Source organism: Amborella trichopoda, chromosome 6 (assembly GCF_054954075.1).
Source record: "Amborella trichopoda isolate Santa Cruz 75 chromosome 6, AtrichopodaSantaCruz75HAP2 v2.0, whole genome shotgun sequence".
Lineage (NCBI taxonomy): Eukaryota > Viridiplantae > Streptophyta > Magnoliopsida > Amborellales > Amborellaceae > Amborella > Amborella trichopoda.
In genome coordinates, this window is record NC_142341.1 from 39976971 (window position 1) to 39991399 (window position 14429).

Below are 14429 nucleotides of genomic sequence, written 5' to 3' on the forward strand. Positions count from 1 at the left end.
TATGCGAGGCTTCTTCTGTTGAAACAAATGACCTGCAGCTAGATTGGGAGCAGCATTTTCTATGACCACTTGAATTACAAATTCTTCCCCGACCTCTTCAATGCCCTTATCAATGAAAGAAAATATATAATAAGCAATGAATATCACTAGAAGCCTCAACGGATCTCAAACAAACTATACCTAAGGGACAATTTACTAACAAATTCTTGGTACTCCTCCTATCACTATACCTAAGGGACAATTTACTAACAAATTCATGGTACTCCTCCTATCACTATACCTAAGGGACAATTTACTAACAAATTCATGGTACTTCTCCTATCACTATACCTAAGGGACAATTTACTAACAAATTCATGGTACTCCTATCACTCTTCTGTTGAAGCAAATGACCTGTAGCTAGATTGGGAGCAGCATTTTCTGTGACCACTTGAATTGCAAGTTCCTCCCCGACCTCTTCAATGCCCTTATCAATGAAAGAAATCATATAATAAGCAATGAATATCACTAGAAGCATCAACAGATCGCAAACAAACTATACCTAAGGGACAATTTACTAACAAATTCATGGTACTCCTTCTATCACTCTACATATCAGTCATTAAAAGAACCCCAAATTTAGCCTACTCCTCTTTATGGGGCTTGAGATATTCCTGAGTAACCTCAACTTCTTTCTTCAGTAGCAGCTCGCCAATCTCATATGGAGTTGAGCTTTTCAAACCTGGCCTAAATTGCCCTATTGCCTCCAACATTGTATGGAAGCTACTCAAGCGAGTGGTGTTAAAAGAAATGCCCGCATGGTATAACCATCGAGCAATATACTGAATCTCCGGCCCCTGTCTTCCTTCTTAAATCTATTTTCAAGTGTCACCTGTTTTTCCCCCTTTCCCTTCCTTTTTTCAATTACTGTCTCGGGGTTAGGTGTAGAAAAAACTATCATTGGGCCATCTCATACAAGGCTTCTTAGACCCATAAGTCCTCTTACCCTTAGAGCTTGGAGTACCAACCATGGCTACCTCCTCTTCTTCATCCTCTTCAGTGTTAATACCATCATAAAAAACATAGACCCTGCCTTTAATTCTGCCATATCCTTTGATTTTATTTTATTTTAGCCTTTTCACCTTAAATAGGTTCTAAGTCCATAAAGCGCGAGATACCGTTGATATAGGAAACTTGTTTCTATGGGGCTTCGCACTTGACTCTATAGAGTTACAAATCTTGATTGCCAGTTGGGATCAAGCTCAATTCTAAACTAATATGAATCCCATTTCCAAACTGACATGAATCTCAGTTCCATATACATCAGAAACTATTTCAAATATGTCGGAATCTAGATTCTAAACTGGTGAGAATATCGGTTCCACATACATTGGAAATTTGATTCCTATGATTTCAGAATCTCGATCCCTTGCGGTCGATTTCAAGGAGGTAGGAATCTCAGTTCCACATAGGTCAGAATCTTGATTCCATATGTGGCGGAATGTCAATTCAATTTTGGTCGTTTCTCGATTCCCCAAAAAAAATAGGAATCTCATTCCCTGCGATTCCCATTGTACGAACAATGATTCCAAAAACAGGAATTTTCTAGACCGCTGCAATCCCGCGATTTCGATTCCTAAAACAATTTGGGTTCTTTGGGATTTTCAGCAACTATGCTTCAATGTTGTTTGATTGCTCTAAACACTATGAGGTTGAAATTTCTCATGGAAGAAAATCAAATAATTTATTGATTGAGAAATTAAGGAGGAAGAGTACAGTACGGGCTTCCATTATCTATTGTAAATTCTCTACATTGACCACTTTGTATAAGAAAATACCTTATTAAGAGCCCAAAAACTTTGTATAAGAAAATACCTTATTAAGAGCCCAAAAACTCCTAGTTCTAATTGAAACAAGTTGTAATTGAAATAAAAGTTCTAATTGAAACAAGTTCTAATTGAAATAAAAGTTCTAATTGAAACAAAATTCATAATGACATTTTTCACTCGCAATAAAACAAAATATTTTACTTAGTACACTAACTGCTCTAAATAACTCCTGAAATACTAAAATTTTTAAAAACCCTAGGATCTCTAAAAAAATTTTAAAACTCTAAAAATAATTTCGAAAATGAAAATTTAAATTTAAATATAGATCCTTTGAAGTTAAACAAAATTTAAGGTATGGATCTTTTTGTCCTGCATTAGTCTTCCCTGGTTGGAGAAAACTCGGCATTTTGAAGTGTCATAAGATGAATTCATAATCAAAACCACCTTCTTCGGCCTTCTTTGTTGGTTCAATGATTATTAGTGGTAAAAGAAATCCTCAGGAAACAGATTCTGATATATATATTGAGGAATTGATGCACATTTAACAAATTCAGCTATCCTTGAACTCGCATTGAAAATCATGTAGGAAACTGGCAACTCTTATTATCTGGGAATTTAGTGTCTTCTTAACATCTATTTCATTACTCTCTAAATCCAAGTCCACAATTTACAGTTTATGAGTCGACCACGCTTCCTTTGTGCTACTTTGATTCAAATGCTCTATATCTCTCGAATGCTCCACCTCTTTAATATACTTGAAATCTTCATCTTAAATCTTATCATAGACCAGGTCTCTTAAGAGATTTTTCTTGTTCATCTGGGCATGTATTGAAGATTTGACTTGAATCCCAATCTACAACCTGCTGATTTTAAAGTAACCTGAGTCAAAATTAAGAATGTCCACCCCCATATTGAAAACTCTAGATTGATGTCCCCCATGTTGGTCTGCTATCACTTTCCTATTCATTAGACTCCTCATACGGAGCACACGGTGAAAAGTGTTGTATCCGATGTCCTCTTGAGCCAAAAGATCGTCTTGCTTATGATTGATACTCGTGACTTGTTGTGCAAGCTGCTGAACCTGTCCCCAGAGATCTTGAATCTCTTCAACTCTAGCATCACGGGGCAAATCCATTAGAGCTCCCTTTCCACGTCTCCTTGCTGCAATAGTCGTGACTTGTTGTGCAAGCTGCTGAACCTGTCCCCAGAGATCTTCAATCTCTTCAACTCTAGCATCACGGGGCAAATCCATTAGAGCTCCCTTTCCATGTCTCCTTGCTGCAATAGGTTCACTGAAATCACAAACCTGAGGCTGAAAACCAATAACCCTAGGTTGAATTCATTAAGTTCTAGGCTAAAATTAGTAAACCCTGGCCTAATTTGAGCAAACCATGGACTTGATCGAGGATTTCCACCCCTGCTGCTCAAGAATCACGTGTTTTGATACCAATTGATGCAGAAAGAATTCCTAAGGAGGAAGCGTACAAGTCTGGGTTTAATGAGGCTGCATTGGATCATATTTGGCATGCGAGCCCTAGGGGATGGACATCGTTACTAAGGCTCTGCATCACTTTCTAGCTTACAAACTGATGTTGTTGAATTTCACCACATCTTTGAGTGGAATTTTGATTAGGAGTGTCCCTTTAATTGCTTCTTAATACCATTTGTGGATTTTGCAATGGCTACGTTACGAACTAGTCATTGTTCCATATTATGTTCATGTAAGTCATTTTGTGGAGGCCCATTGGTATTTTAGTCAATGCACCTGTACTTGTAAGCATAAAAAGGATTCATGACCCTGAAGTTAGAGTATTTCGTTCTTTCAGCTCTTCATATTTCTTGCATCTGCTCTTCTCATGCTCATTCTCCACATGCCTTGGACGACTGTGTCATGACATAGTTTATGTTAGCACATCATTTACATGACTTGTTACAAAAATTTGAGGCTGTTAGGCATTTTCAATTTTTGGGTAATGTTAGGTAGTTCTATTGTCTTTTATTCTGTTGTGCTATTTATATGTTTTATTTGTTTGGGCATTTTTCTTTGCACTTGTCTTTAATCTTGTACAAAAGTTACAGACATTTCCAGTTTCCAATATCTATACCTGTATTGATATGTATTGTAAGCGTCATGCCATAAGTTTTAGGCTCTTATGAGAACCTAAGTCTTGTATTTTAGAATATTATGGCAACATTATTCTGTTTTCCCTTGGTGGACCTTTTTGCATTTTCTTATACTTGTTTTGTATGTGTCTCCGAATCATTTGTTGCATGTTGTACACCTAGTATCATATTGTTGTACACCTAGTATCATATTTAATTTTTTTTTTTACTTGAGCCCGGGCTAGGTCAATTACTTCTAGTTAAGAAAATGGTTGAAGTATGGATTGTTTGAAGTTCTGTTTTACTAGTGTTTTTAGTCCTCACCTCATGACGTGATTTTCAATTTACAAGGCCATTGTCTTTCTACCACCCAAATCTTTAGTAGCAATATTCAAAACATGGGGGACAATTGGAATTCCCTATTTTAAATTTGTGTTTACTGTCAATGTTATTGCTTAATTGTTATATGCTTTTCTAGGTTCATCCGGGCTCTCTTTCAATTGAAGGGACCTTGGGTAATTTGAGACTTTGTGGTATGTCTCTCGGTCCAGATCATTGGTGGGGATGGCTTTGTGACATACGTGATCAGGGAGCTGAGTCACTTATTAAGGTACTCTGTTTTGGTTCTAGAGCTTTTATGGTTGGTGAATTTTGATAAGATCAATAATGCATAAAATAATGCATACATGATTGGATGTCTGATTTATAGTTTGGTAATTTTGGGCTCTTGTACTATGAGTGCTTATTTTCCCCTAAATCCAACTACATATGAAGTGTCAGCATTCCACTTGGGGGTGACGAGTGTTTCGCATCTGAATTTCTTAGTATTTAACTTGGGTCAATTTTTTCTTTGGAGCATTTCATTTAATTGTCTTGAGGCTAAGTTGTTTTGTTATTTTCTGTAGTTCACATTTCAGTCATACAATGTTGAAGATGATGATTATGCTGGATATGACTATAGCTTGAGTGGACGACTTTCTGCAGTGCGTATTGTTTTCCTCTACAGATTTGTTCAGGAGGTATGTTATTTACCGTGCCATCGATGTAAATCATTTTTTGATAAGCTGCTGCTTAATCGCAGTTCATTTTCTCATGATGAGATTTATTCATTGTTTATGGATGCGAGATTGCTTTATGAGGAGATTATTGACAGTGTTATTTATGATTCAACATTTTAAAACGATTGACATTTTGTCTTGGGAAATGTTTTGGTGTGGCAGCCAGAATGGTGCTATCCACTGCCCTATATTAATTGGACTGCGGCCGCACTCTAAACAGACACTTTATTTTGTTGAGGCTATAAGAATTTCTTCTTCCTTTTGAGTTTTGGATTGTTAAGATTAATGAGTAGTTTTATATCCAAAGATTTAATCATAGACTTCTGGAAAAATGCGATCTACAGATAACAGCATACTTCATGGAACTCGCCAATCCACAAACTCAGGAAGCTATTCGACTTGTGGATAAAGTTGGTGGTGTGGAATGGCTGATTCAGAAATACGAGATAGATGGTGCCACAGCTGTAAAGCTGGACTTGTCACTGGACACACCAATAATAATTGTGCCACGAAATTCCAAGAGCAAAGAGTGCGTATCCCTTTATGTAGATATTCCTGGGCCATATTATTGTTACCGTTGGTTTTGTTGTTGTTGCTGCTGCCGCTGTTTTTGTTGTTATTGTTCTGGATTTGTATGCAACGAATGCCAATAACGGATGGCTACGGTGTTGTCAAATTGAAGGAAATTAATGCTTTACAGGTTTCCATTATTATTGTTATTTTTTTTAGAAAGATTGTTGTTTGTCATTGTTGTTGTTTTTGGTGGTGGTGGTGTTGGTGGTGGTGTTACTATTATTTGCATTATTATCCTGTTAGAAAATCTTACTTATGTTAATCATTTGTTTCTTTCTATCATGCTTGACCTAAATAGTTGAATCCTTACTCCCACTAGTTTGCATCTACCTTTGCGCTAGACTGTTCCAATATTATGTTTGATTCATTACTCTGATTAAATTCCTTTTTTATCAGTTTGATGAAGTTAGAGTCATTATGTTGGTTTGTTGTTTGACAGCCAGTAATTATCTTTTATATGCTTAAACCAGCAGTAGGCTTGTTTTGGAGTTTGGTATCTCTGATGATTCTATGCTCCTGTTGGAGCATTTCATAAATTCACTCCCTTGGGTAAAACCCTACCTTTTCTCCTCAGCCAAGCAACCAACATCATATATGTATGTATGTATGTATCTATATATAATGTATGTATGTATATATATATATATATATATATATATATATATATATATATATATATATATATATATATATATATATTGAATAGAGATTATTCAATTGTTGGACAGTGAAATGTAAGTATTTAGGAACTCATAATTCGTTTTCTTTTTATTTGGGAATGCTTCTCTGGTGATTCTAATGTGGATCCTGAAGTTTCAGCGTAAAAATTTGTGGTAAAATACCGGAGGGAGTAAACGTACAGTATGCTCTTGCGGGAGCATGATATACACCTTCTTTTAGAATATTATTGTGACATAGGTTATTGAGAATCAGCTGTAGTTTTTGGAAAACCCAGTCTGATTATTGTTGATATGTAACAACCTTAGGAGGAGGCCTTTTTAAGCATTCTCTTGGTTTTAAGTGTTGGTATTGGATATTTTGTATGAGTGGTTTCTGCAGACATCCTGTTTTGATATTGTAACTGTATAGTTTTTGGAAAACCCACTCTGAAGGCCTTTTTACCTGGAAATTCTCCCTTGGAGATGGATTATGTGAGCTGTCTAGTGTACATTGATTTCCTTATGTTTTCTTTTGTTATCATTGATTTACGAGCGTCTTTTTCTTCTTCTTCTCCCCCATTAAGTTAGGAGTTTCTTCTTTCTCACGATATCTTAAAACATAATTTCATCATTTGAATTTGTTGATTGTTTTGTGGCATATAGAGTCTTGAATTACAATTATGTTATATAGTAGTAAACCTATAGTTACCTGAATCGCCCATTGGGGTAGCGATTCCGTTTCGGATTCTCGATTCTGCGTTTCCCAAGACGAAACTCGATTCTGAAAGAAAAGAATCACGTTTCCAACTTTCTCGAAATGCAATTCAATGTAGCTTATGAATCTCGGTTCTTGGAAGCCTGGAATCAAGATTCCATGTCACAGACTTTGTGATTCTTAGCTACACAACAATGCGATTTTGCTAGTGCGAAACATTGATTCCAAATTTTGGGAATTGCGAATCCATTTTGTTTGGAATAAAGATTCTATATCGCAAATATCTTGATTCTTAGCTACACAACAATGCGATTCTACTTGTGCGAAACGTTGATTCAAAATTTTTAGGAATTGTGAATTTGAAGTTGTTGTACATGGCATTAAAATCGAAGTTTTAAATATGGGGAATATGTGAAATTTTTTATTTCTTGTTTTCTAATTTCTATCCTTGTTTTCAAATTCCATCTTACTTTTCTTACCGGGTATAAATATTACTAAAAAATTTTTTACTTCAAATTTAATAATTTTTGGTAAATGATGTGGGTACTAATGTAATATTGTTTAATATATGATGGGTACCAAGGATAGAAATGATGGTCTTTATAGAAATATGGTAAATGATGGTCTTTATTGATCTTGAGAACGCTTATGATAGAGTACTTTGAAATTTGATTTGGCGGGCGTTAGAAAAGAAAGGTGTCTCTAAACACTACATCGACTTGGTAAGAGACATGTACGATGGAGCGTTAACTAGTGTACGAACAACTAGTGGAGAAACGAGTGAGTTTTCAGTGACAATAGGTCTACGTCACGGGCCTGCATTGAGCCCGTACATGTTTGTCTTAGTTATGGACGACTTACTTGGCACCTATCGGATGAGGTACCGTGGTGCATGTTGTTCGTAGATGACATAGTTTTGATTGACCCGAAACGGCATCAACACAAAGTTAGAACTTTGCAGGGATGCTTTAGAATCCAAATGTTTTAAAATTAGTTGGACTAAGACAGAGTATATGGAGTGCAACTTCAGTATTCATAGGAGTAGAGACGAGGAAGTAGTTAAGATTGACGGCCAGGAAGTACAAAAAAGATTACACTGTTGATATCATGGGTCAATAATTCAAGAAAATGAAGAGATCGAGGAAGATGTCACACACAGAATGAGAGCTGGGTGGGCAAAGTGGAGATGTGCAACTGGAATTTTATGTGATTGCTACATACCAATGAGGCTGAAGGGCAAGTTATATAGGACAACAGTAAGATTAGCTTTGCTCTATGGGCGGAATGTTGGGTAGACAAAAAGAAATATACCCATAGAATGAGTGTAGCAAAGATGAGGATGTTGAGATGGATGAGTGGTAAGACAAGAAGGGATAGAATTCGAAATGAATCTATTCGAGAGAATTTAGGCATGGCACCAATACGCGATAAAACGAGAGAGAGTAGACTTAAGAGGGCTGGCCCTGTGTGGTGTTGACCAAGTACATCACTTGTTAGGAGGTGCGAGTTAGTTCAAGTGAAAAGACTGAAAATGGCAAGGGCAAGGCCAAAAGGATGTGGTTGAAAGTAGTCCGAAAAGATATGGGAACTTATGGCCTCATTGAGGATATGACCTTTAATAGAGCCGAATGGAGAACTAGGATTTATGTAGCCGACCCCAAATAATTGGAAAAAGGCTAAAATGATGATGATGATGATATGATGGGTACCAAGATATACTATCACTGCTTTTCTTCAAGTAGAATAAGAGGATAAGAATATGAGCGAAGTGCCCTATGGTGTTTTAGGGTAAATTAATCATTAAATATCAGAAATTGACTTAAATTGAATAACTCAATTTTCAAAAGTCAAAAGTAGCAAAGAAGAATTTCTATGTCATCTACTTATTTAAAATTCAAGGAAAAGCGATAGAGGGAGCTCGTCCTTGTTCTCACTAGTTGTATGTCGTAGATCCGCTCCAGGTCTTGTAGGTGAATGGCTGTTGGTAGACCAAGTCTATTGTATGGAGTTGTTGACAAAGATATCATAAAGGTTGACATTGGTAATTGGACTAAATATATGCAGACCAAAATTCAATCTATTAATAGTTGATAAAATTTAAATATTTTTTGAATACTTCTTTCATATACTGGAGGGGATTGGTGCGCAAGTCCAGTATACAGAGAATCTCGATTCCTAAATGGTGAGAATCTTGATTCCAAGTTGAAGGGAACAACGATTCCAGAATTTTAGGAATCACGATTTTATATTTGTAGGAATCACGATTCCAATCTCATTGGATCGCGATTCTATAATCCACTAAACTATGTGGGGTCAGGTGTGATTCCATATAGGTATGAAACTTGATTCCAACATGAAGGGACATCGATTCTCACAAATAGGAAACAAGATTCCTATTTTATTGGATCACAATTCCGATATAGTGCGAATCACGATTTGTAATTCTGAATCGTACAAACAATGATTCCAAGTTTAAGAAACATCTGATACACGCGATTTCGACTCCTGAGATGATTCCGAATCATAGGTGTTTCCAACAACTTTAAGTAAAACCATGTATCACTTCCTTTTAAAAACATAAGTTTGCTAGTGTCTTCTGTTATGTATGGGCATGGATATCAAATTCTCAAAGTAATGTGATGGTTACACAAAAAAGACGAAATACTGTTTTGGCTTATTTATTCCTATACAACTTCGAAGTTGCTTATGGTAACTTTTATTCAGGTAGTGTTCTAAGTTTGTCTTTGTTCATAGTTTAAGTACCCCAGAATTCAGTTTCATGCAGCTTGATCTGGGCCATCTTCAAGTGAGGAACAGTTTCAGTTGGCATGGATGCCAGGAAAAAGATCCTTCTGCAGTTCATCTTGATGTTCTTCATGCGGAGGTTAGTATTGCACATGTTTTGTGTGTTATGTCTTTCTTCTCTCTCTCTCTCTCTCACGAATTAGTGGCTTTATGGCTTCCTTCTTGTTGTAATTGCAGATTCAGGGTATTAATATGGCTGTCGGAATCGACGGGGTGCTAGGGAAGCCTATGATAAGGCAAGGCCAAGGACTTCAAATCCAAGTGCGCCGTAGTTTGAGGGATGTTTTTCAGAGCCAATTCAGATTGTGTTTGTGATGATACTTTTATGGACTCCTATAGATCACTATGAACTGGAACATATAAGTATTTTTGCCTTTGGAATGCAAATGAACACATATGCGAATGTAGTTTGTTCTAAGTTGTCAGGTCTTGTTGGGATAACGAGAACCTCATGATGTCCTCCACTTGTAATGAGAACGTCCTCTTTCATTCTCACTTCTTTAACCTTGTGAACCGTGATGTTCTTTGTGTCACATTTTTGGGGCTGACCCCAGTATAATCGTAATTGAATTCAATCTTGTCTTTCACTATGGGGGCAAAAAAAGATAAAGAAAGAAAAAAAACGATTGAACTGGTTGCCATTATATTCATATGATGCTCTATATAGTTTAATTGTGTTATATTGCTAAGGCGTGGAGCTGGCAGATGGTGTGCGGAATCTGTGGGGAAAAATGTTGTGTTCATCTCATTGATTAATTATGATTTGTGGTCTTATATAGTTTAATCGGTAAGTGTTTTGTGTTAATACTACAGATAGTTTTGGGGCCTTTTGAGTTTATTTATCTTGTTGAGTTTTCCGTTAGTTTTCTCTTAGTTGTTGCCCCGATCTGACTTTGATCTTTGATTATCCTTAAATCATTTCTTTGGGGCTAAGCTACACATGTGAGTGAGATTCAATATTTGACCTTGTTTATAAGTAATTCAGTGTTATTTTACATTTTATTTGTGATTCTTTTACAATTTGGCAGATCCCAGGTACCTTCAAAGAGTGACATGTATTCTCTTTGTAGTGACTGTTATGGGACCCCTGCACATTAAGCATACAATAATTATTATGGATTCTTTTTGTAACAGTCATGTATTTCTTTACTGTAACAATCATGGGGTAATCATACATAATGGGCTGTAATAGTCATGCATAACGGTTGCAACTCCTATAGATATTCATCTACACGTGATTAACTCCCATAGGGATCTATGTATATATATAGGGCACATTGCCCCACGATTTGTAGAGAGTGAAAAAAAACATCTATATTTTCTTTCTCTTGTGCTTGAATATTACGTTCTCTCTCTTCTCTCTCAATCTTAACATGGTATCAGAGCAAGGAGTGAAAACCTAGGATATCCATTATTTCCGGTGACCTACTACTTGAGCTTGAAGTTGTGGTGTATCATTAACCTTGTATTTCGAACGTGATCATTTAGCTTTCCTCTACCAGTAAGTAAGTTTTTACCCCAAACTCCTCCTTTTTCAGCAACCGAATATTTCTGGCAACACCATATTTCTAGCAACCTCATATTTCCAACAACCTCACATTTCCAACAATCTCACATTTGAAACTAAGGAATTAGTACCTTGAAAAAGAGCCTTAGGGATCCTAGTTTGATAGAGAAGGAAAATGTTAGAAATCGGGCACAATATTTCCTTGGGAAGCAGTTAATCTGACCACCCAAGATTGATGATTACTACGGTTAAGCTCGATGGGACTAACTACTTAGAATGGTCCCAATTTGCCAAAATGTTCATAAGAAGCCGGAGGAAATTGGGTTATATCATAGGAGTCGTGAAAGAGCTTCCCATAAGAGATTCATGCCATGATGAATGGGAAAGTGAGACAATAATGGCATTGCTCCTTCATTCCTTGTAGTCAACTATCCGCAGGGGGCTGCTGTTTCTTAAGGCTACAAAGAATATATGGAAAGTAGTAATCAAGACATACTCGCAACGTGATGATATGGCTAAGATTTACCAATTGCATTGTGAAAGAGCCAATTTGCGGCAAGGACAAATGACTGTGGAAGAGTACGTAGGGATATTAAGGCGATATTGAGCTAAACTAGACCCCTGTCAGCCAATTAATCCCACTGTTGAAGACATTATAAAACAAGCCAAGCAATGAATGATCTTTGAGTTCTTAATAGGTTTACATCCTGACTTTGAACTTTAGAGAGGGAAAGTTCTAAGAAAGGACAAATTGCCTTTCTTGTGTCAGTGTATAATTATTTAAGAGGGGAGGCTAGTTAGAAAGGCTATTACAGAAGGGCTAAACTCAAGCATCCATCTTGAACGATCAGCTGTTGCAATAAGCTTCATGCAAGGAAAATGGGTACAAAATGACCAAATTGTTTCCCCCTCTCTCCTGCTGAAAAGGAGATTCATAATTGCTCCCATTGTTGTTAAAGGTCACACCCAAGAGCACTGACTTGCATCCACACTTGATGCTGAAACCAAGGAATGCAAGTGCCCATAATGTATCGAGTGAGGGGGAAGAAACCTCAGTCACACAATTAAATGTATCCAATCCAAGAGATCGGGCCATCAATGATTTACAACACTAGTTGACTGCCCTCAAGGCTTCACTCAGGTCTAAGACTCTAGTAGAGCATTCAGGTACATGTGCAATTGCAAACCATGCCTCCAACTCTACCTCTTATACACCCTAGTTTATTGATTCTGGGACTAATAACCATATGACTTGTAAGACCAGTGCCTTTGGGAGTGGTAAGTATAAATTTTCATAATCCTCGTCCTTACCCTTTGTAATACATGTGCCTTCTTTTCCTTCTATTAGCATCCTGACAAAAAAAAACTAAACTGCAGTGTCACATTTTACCGACATTGTGTTTTTCAAGACCTGAAAACGAGGAAAGGCGATTGGTGGTGGTTGTGACGACAATGGGCTGTACTTGTTCAACGCGGGATACACTTCTAATACACTTAGCTCTGAGTCTCGATGTCATGAGCAAGTCCTTATGGTGCACTCGATTAGGCCATGTCTCTAAAATCTTTAAAAGTATTATTTCCTGATAATTTTTGTCTCTTTGAATGTTCCTCAGTTACAACTGTCAATTATTTAAACGTTGTGCAAGATCTTCTTCTTCTAGTGAAAATTGAAGTTCTAAGCCTTTCCATCTTGTTCATTCTAATGTTTTGGGCCCTACTCCTATAATTTCTATATGTAGATAACGGTATTTTATCTCATTAGTCAATGACTACTCTCCTTATACTTGGATCTATCTTATGAAAAGTAGAGATGAAGTACCTTCAGTAGTTAAAATATTTCTTAAAATGTTCCAAGTTTGAGACTTAAATAATTTTTTTTGGTTTTGATAGTGCATGAGATTATCTATACAATGGATAAAAAAATATTTTCTTGAATATGATATATAAACTCAAACATCATGTTTCTATACACCATAACAAAATGGTGTAGTAGAATGGCAAAATACGCTTGTTAGAAGTTGTAAGAGAAATCTTAATAAGAATGAAGATTTCTAAGACATATTGGGATGAAGCAGTTTTTGTTGCTGCCTATATGATCAATAGAATGGCTACACTTATTCTCGATTGCACACTTCCTCTGTTTTCTCTCCCACTAAAAGCCTTTGGTTGTGTCTGCTTTGTGCATACCCTGGGGCTGGGGCCGGGGCCGGGGTTGGGGCTGGGGCTGAGGCCGGGGCCGAGGCCGAGGCCGACCTAGATTAAATTAGGGATCAGTCTACTAGATGTGTGCTCCTAGGATACTCGAAGTCTCAGAAAGGATCATCATCAGCATCATCATCATCATGTTAGCCTTTTCCCAATTAATTGAGGTCGGTTACATGAATCCTGGTTCTCCATTTTTCTCTATTAAAAGCCATGTCCTCAGTGAGGCCATTAGTCCCTATATCCCTTACCCTTTTTCTGTCCTTCCACTTGAACTAATTCGCACCTCCTAACAGGTGCTGTACTTGGTTGACGCCACACATGGCCAGCCCACCTAAGTCTACTCTTTCTCATTTTATCACCTATTAGTGCCTCGCCTAAATTCTCTCGCCACTCATCCATCTCACCATCCTCATCTCTGTTACACTCATTCTATGGGTATATTGTTTTTTGCTCAACCAACATTCCACCCCATAGTCTCAAAAAATTATACAAGAGTTATTATTTGGAAACTAAAGAAAATATTTCTCAAAGTATGTTACCTTCCATGTGAATATACTCCATTTTTCTTTCAAAACAAATCTGGTATTCAATATGCCATCCGATAATCCTATTCCTCTTCCAATGATCACATAGTTCCGGTAATCTAACTAATGAACATGTGAAATCTACTAAGAAACAACTTAAGGTGTACACCTGGAAAACGAACGATCAAGGGAATGTTTGTTGTAAACGATCAACCCAACTTGTTGACTCGTTAGGTACTTCTTCTTCTTCTACCCATATGCCTAATCAACTCAATTTACCTATTGCCATAAGAAGAAAAAAGGACTCTACTTCTCATCCAATCAGTAAGTTTGTTTCTTATGCTTTACTTCCATCTTCCTTTTGTGCATACCTGTGCTCTACTTCCTTTGTTTTTATTCGCATCAAAGTTGCAGATGCAATGGCTCATCCACAATGGAAATGACCCATGATTAAGGAAATGATTGCCTTAGA

General features: G+C 36.9%; 1 non-coding gene across 1 annotated transcript in view; it reads left to right on the forward strand.

Moving 5' to 3' along the window:
• Positions 1-14429, forward strand: part of LOC18429995 (uncharacterized) — a 115131-nt gene that overhangs the window by 49264 nt on the left and 51438 nt on the right. Inside the window, exons 17-22 of the transcript XR_016058575.1 lie at positions 4390-4521; positions 4817-4930; positions 5314-5498; positions 9692-9800; positions 9899-10010; positions 13355-13386. This is a non-coding gene — a transcript (uncharacterized LOC18429995). The remainder of the gene's footprint in view (positions 1-4389; positions 4522-4816; positions 4931-5313; positions 5499-9691; positions 9801-9898; positions 10011-13354; positions 13387-14429) is intronic.